The sequence below is a fragment of the Nicotiana attenuata genome, unplaced genomic scaffold, assembly GCF_001879085.1.
Source record: "Nicotiana attenuata strain UT unplaced genomic scaffold, NIATTr2, whole genome shotgun sequence".
Taxonomy (NCBI): Eukaryota; Viridiplantae; Streptophyta; class Magnoliopsida; order Solanales; family Solanaceae; genus Nicotiana; species Nicotiana attenuata.
This window is the reverse complement of record NW_017671980.1, coordinates 22,388-28,547: the sequence shown is the minus strand read 5'-3', so window position 1 is coordinate 28,547 and position 6,160 is coordinate 22,388. Positions and strand designations below refer to the sequence as shown.

Sequence of the window (6,160 nt, the reverse complement as noted above, 5' to 3'; positions counted from 1 at the left end):
AAATCCGGGTCGTGCTGCATCCTGGAAAGTAATCTCACTCCCTGTCTTCTTAGCCATCTGCAATCTAATAGGCTGAGCAAGTCCCTCAATAAAGCTCCTCACCCTCTCTCTCTCGGTAGGAAGTATAAGAAGAGCATGACGGGCCAAATCAACAAATCTAGTCTTGTACTGAGTGACGATCATAGAACCCTGCTGGAGGCACTCGAACTGCCTCCGATAGTCCTCTCTCTAAGTGATAGGAAGATACTTCTCCAGAAATAGCTGAGAGAACTGGTCCAAAGTAAGAGCTGGCGACCCAGCTGGTCTGGCCAAACAAAAATCCCTCCACCATTTCTTGGCGGAACCTGACAGACGAAAGGCAGCAAAGTCGACCCCTTTGGTCTCCACTATCCCCATGTTCAGTAATACCTCGTGATAACTGTCTAGATAGTCCTGGGGATCCTCTGAAGATGTACCGCCATAGGTAGTGGTAAAAAGCTTGGTAAACCTATCCAATCTCCACAAAGCCTCAAAAGACATAGCTGATCCATCGCCGGTCTGAGCTGCAACACCCGACAGAACTACCCCAATGGGCTGAGCTGCTGGAGTCTGAAACTGAGGAGCCATCTGCTCCAGAGTGTGGGTAGCGGGAGTCTGGGCTCCTCTCAGCCTGAGAGACGGCTGGTGCTACAGGAAATGTGCCGGCCTGTGTAATACTCTCCATAAGGCCCGCTAGATATACCAAAGCATCTTGAAGTACCAGGTTAGCGATGAACCCGTCTGGAACCTGATCTGGCCCTGTTGGAACGGTCTGGGCTGGAGCCTCCTCATCAAACTCTACTTGAGGCTTCGCCGCTGGTGCTGCTACTCGAGCTCTGGGCTGAACCATACCCCTGCCTCGGCCTCTAGCACGGCCTCGGCCTCGTCCTCTGCCCCTCGTAGGAGCTGCCACTAGGGGCTCTGGCTGTTGCTCGGCTGAAGAAGCGGTACGTGTTCTCGCCATCTGCGAAAGAACAAGAGTAGAGAGTTCAATTAGAACTGAGACATCAAATCGCACGACCACTACAACAAAAAAGATTTTTAGTGGCAATTATTTAGTGTCAATAAACTAATTGCCGCTAATTCATTTTATAAAGCTCAATGTTAGCGGCAATTAAACATTTGTCGGGAATAAACACGCCTTTACCGACAACTAAAAATAATGGCCACTAAAATTTAATATTTTACTACTCCTATTATTTTAGATCTTCTCTCCTTTTCCCATCTAAAAAGATGTTCCCTCCAAAGAATACTTTATTTCTCTTTACAATAGATTTATTCGATTTTTCATTTCTGCCAAAGATGTGATTAGGGCAATTTTTTGGCCGACAAAGATTTTTTTGCCCTAGAAAGCTAATCAATTAATTCCGGCGTAAGTTTGTGCGATATAGACCCTTTCTCCGTCGAGCACCCTCTCTATTTGTCTGTTGAGAATGACCCGTAAGTTTCCTTTATTTTCTATCCTCTCTCACTTTCTCGAAGCAATTGGTGTAGTATTTTGCAACATGAACGTTTTTTCATCTTGTATGTGATATGAACTTGACTGCTTATGCATTTCCTTTGGTTTCTTCATATAATTCTTCTTTATTTTTTCCAGATGTAAGGTTATTTAGGATATTGGGTGAGAAATCTCAATTATATGGATTTTAGGACAAAAGATTCTATAACTTCTTTAAGGGCGTGTATTTTATTTAGTGCAACTCTTGGTAGAAGTTGATGTATCTTGTCCTGATGTTTATAAAATTATTATTTTTGATTTTCTATCTTTTGATTTTAGGTTTGGAATAGTTTCAATGTTTTTAACATAAATCTGTTGTTTCTCAATCTAGAATTCACCCGTATAATTTTAGGAGTAGTTATTTCTCTTACATTGTTTTATTGAGATGCTTGAACAATAGATCAATTTATAATATTTTTTCTTATCATATTATGGGTATATCAAATTCTATGGTAAATAGGAGAACTCTTAAGCTGATCATTAAGTATTTCAGATATAGGATGAAGTTAGAGTGATATAACTATATATTCAACTTTTTCCTCTACCCTTGCTGGTCACATCAGGGTTATGAGACTCTTTATCTATGAAATCATTAGTTAAATTGTTAGTGTATTTGAAGGTTGTCTATGATATATTACTTGTGGCACATCAGAGAAAACTCCATTGTCATTTATAATTGCTGAAATTTAAAATTATTTGTTGCATTTGTTTCAAAATACTAGGTATTTATCTTCTTGTTATTGGAAATGCTTTTTGATGCTGTATTTTTTTAAATTTTTACTGATGTATATAAATTTGATTTCATAACTCTTACGTCGCACCGTTGGATGTTATGTTTTATCATTTCTAACAAAAGAAAAGGTATGTCGTTCAAAACCTTTGTGGTTTTTGTTTATCAGCGACATAAATCATTTTATTTTGAATCAAGTCGATTCTAGTTTTTCATCAATCTGTTGATTAGCAATGTGCAGAACCTGCGTACATTAGCAATGTGCGAAAATTGCTAAGAAAGACATAGAAGTTGACTAGGGTTATCATGTGGTGTTGTATGAAAATCTTTGATAATTCAATAGTTCATTTTTCATTCTTCTATTACCTGACCTCTTCTCGTCCATTGATTTACGCAGACAATTCAAAAATGCAGTTCCTCATATTGAGTAGTTGCTTCATATTGGAAGAGACTTTGAAGAATACTGCATAGATGCTTAAGTGTTCATCAACTAGATTATGTATCGATGAGCTTGTATTTGTAAGTTTTTTAATTTCAAATGCCCTTTTCGGTTGTTCGTGTTAGCGTCGTACATATACTCTAAAAATAACTTCTCAGTATTGACATCAAAGAATAGACTTTCAGCATTATCAATTGGGAGTTGCTACTACTATTGATCTTGTATGATCAATTAATGAATTATGTATTTTTATTTTTAATATCCATTATAATTTACCGAGTAAATAATTCAAGATTTGTTCCATTTAGTCTACTGTCACTTTTTAAGTGACAATACATATTGTGTACCCTTTAAATTTTAAGTTGACATCGTCATCCTTATTTGAACTTCGAAATAGTGTCCATCTTTCCAAAATTGAAATTTTTATCACTTTATCCCATATAGCTCCTATATCTAAACAGAAATGAATTTGATACTTCAAGTGGCTAGATTTGGAGTGGCTTTGATCTACTATATGCACATTATCTTTAGTTTATTTATGTTTGTATATACACGTGCATGGTTCAGTCTAAAGCAATGAGTTAAATTGAAACCCATTTGCTAGTGGCTGGATCCTTAAATTGAGCTCACTCTATAAGTTTCAAATTTTTAAGTAAACTTTATCCCACATCTGATCATTCTATAATGTAAACAAACTTTTTTTCAATTTTCCTACTAACAAATCGAATTTATTTTTATGCAGATGTATAAAGTATATTAAACTATGAACATTTTCAACGGTCATCTTATAAAGTTAATGCCCTCAAACCGCAGAATACACAATTTTCTAAGCTTAACCGTGTGTAACTTGTCCATAAACAAAAAAGATAAGAAAGCACTAGATTTTTGTCTACATGTCTCCTAAAAATTAAAGTAGAGACCCTTTATTATTTTCTATTTACATTTGATAGGTAACTTAGTTTAAAATTTTTTGTTGTGGTGCAGCTGCGTAATCTTGAAGCCTGTGATGCGGAGGACTAGAAGGGTCTAGTATATTATGCTTTGAGACAAGCGGTCATCTGATATACAAAAGGCTCTCCATGTATAACGTTTAAAAGGCTCTCCATGTTAGGAATGCTGACCACCTCAAGAACTGGAGCATCTACAAGTATTCAAAACTTTTGTCTTTTTTACCTTAAAATTATCTTCCTACTTCACCTATGACTTGAAAGTATAAAGCTAAGAAATTAATAATAATATTTCATATTTCATTCAGTATGTCGATCTTCTGTTATTGGTCCAACTCAAAGAAACTAGTTCTTCCATTATATCACAAAACCATTGACGTCGGGCTTCAAATTTGGGTCTACAGGTATATTATTGCTTAATTTACAACTATATTCTTCTTCAAGCACAGTTTTCCAGGTACAGAAGCCATATGTTTAGCTTTTTCAATTTAAAGTTCCATCTTCTTAGTTAGTTGAACTAGATGAATATCATATTACTTTAATGGATGATAGTTTGTGTAAATCTAATGCTTTCTGAGTTACTTAGAGAAGTTTTATGCATCTGTGCCTACCTTATTTTAAACAGAATTCATTGCATCTGTACCTTTAACAAGAATCATGGATGTTGCTTTCGTTTGGGCTATGGTTGAATCTGGCAATGAGCATCAAACATGCTTGGCGCGGTGCTGACAACTAGTAGTGGATGTGCTCATTCTTTGGAGCTCTTCTTTTTAGATCTTTTAGAGTATAATTTTAGCCTTGTGAAGCTCCTCAAATGTTGATTCAGATCTGCAAGAAGATTGAGATGTAAGTTAGTTGGCCTATTATTTTGGTGCATAAATGGATATTCAAGCTGGAACACCTGTGGAAGACTTTCATTATAGTGGAGGGCTGAAGAGATACTTGTTAAACTTGAAATGAAATTGAATTCAAAAAGTTTTTTTTTCTCTCTTATGTTCACACTTTGAAACTATGTATTTGAAGTTTTTTTGTTGTGGATTTAATGAAATACATAGTGCTTTTTAGAATGTATATTAGTTTGTTAGTACAAACTTTTGTGTATTTTCATGTAATTTTTTTGGTCACGTATTATTATATTGATAATATTTGGATCAACTTGAATAACAAATAGGCAAACATTTCTTGGCAATAAAATTGATGGAACAATGGATCGTTGTCATATATAAAAGACAAATAAAGGTGTTTTAGGAATAGTTACAGTCGCCATTATCATTACCATTGCCGCTAAAAGAAGTATATTTTACCAGAAACTAATGGTTTTGCCGGAAATAAGCAACGTATTATCTAATAGTACTCTTAGGGGAATTTAGTGGCCACTTTAATTGCCAGTAAATAATGGCCGCCAAATTAAATAGCTTTTAGCGGCAATAATTTGTGTCTTTACCAGCACTTGGTTGAATTGCTGCTAAAACTTTTAGCGACGCTGGATACAACAGCTAATAAGTAATTGCCGGTAAAGGTTTTAGCGGCAATTTTTATTGCCGCTAAATGTATAATATATTGCCGCTAAAGACCATTTTTGTTGTAGTGGACAGAGTAGAATAGAAGTGAAATTATTCCTAAACTCTGTAGCCTCTGGGGGATAAGCACAGACGTCTCCATACCGATCCCTCAGACTCTACCTAGCTTGTTCATGAATTGTAAGACCTAGGAAACCTAGAGCTCTGATACCAACTTGTCACGATCCGGATTTTTCACCATCGGGACCGTGATGGCACCTAACATCGCACTCCCTAGGCAAGCCAATGTTAGAGTTCCATTAACCTTTTTCCTTTACATTTCATATATTAAAATTTAATAGACTAAATCGAGTAGAATTAAAAATGGAAATACGTAAATAACCTTTTGTCTATTCAGAATACCGTAACTATTACTACTACTACTACCAAGAGTCTGGTGTCACAATCCACGAACATACTACGAATTACTACAAATATTGGTCTGTAAGAAATTACATCTATCTCGAAAGAAAAGAAAAACAGGAATGTAGAAACATAGGGGGGGGACGCCAGGGTCTGCAGTCGCTAGCAGGACTACCTTGGGTCGTCTAGATGAAATGTCTGCAACCGACTTCTCAATCAGCCACTACCAGGTCCAAAATCTGCACAGAAAGTGCAGAGTGCAGTATCAGTACAACCGACCCCATGTACCTGTAAGTGCCGAGCCTAACCTCGACGAGGTAGTGACGAGGCTACGGCGGGGCAATTACAATATAAGCTGCATACAGTATATAATAGAGCGAAAAAGAAGTACGGAACAAAATGAAACAGTAACTTGCAGCAAAATGAATACAGAAATCCAATATCTATCAATACCCAGCTATAACAAATCCTTAGGTGAGATGCAAAACTATAGAATAAATTCACAGCAAAAGAAGGATACAGAAACAATAAACTGATGCGGCGCGCATCCCGATCCCACCATATAATCAGTAACAATATGAACATTCACCCTTATTACTTCGTATC

At 36.4% G+C, this 6,160-nt stretch overlaps 1 long non-coding RNA gene across 1 annotated transcript; it reads left to right on the top strand.

The window, feature by feature from the left end:
* Positions 1–1,313: 1,313 nt before the first annotated feature.
* Positions 1,314–4,661, top strand: LOC109211151. The gene is made up of 5 exons (XR_002065667.1): positions 1,314–1,458; positions 2,644–2,765; positions 3,670–3,832; positions 3,941–4,036; positions 4,258–4,661. It is a non-coding gene; the product is annotated as an uncharacterized LOC109211151 (long non-coding RNA).
* Positions 4,662–6,160: the final 1,499 nt, after the last annotated feature.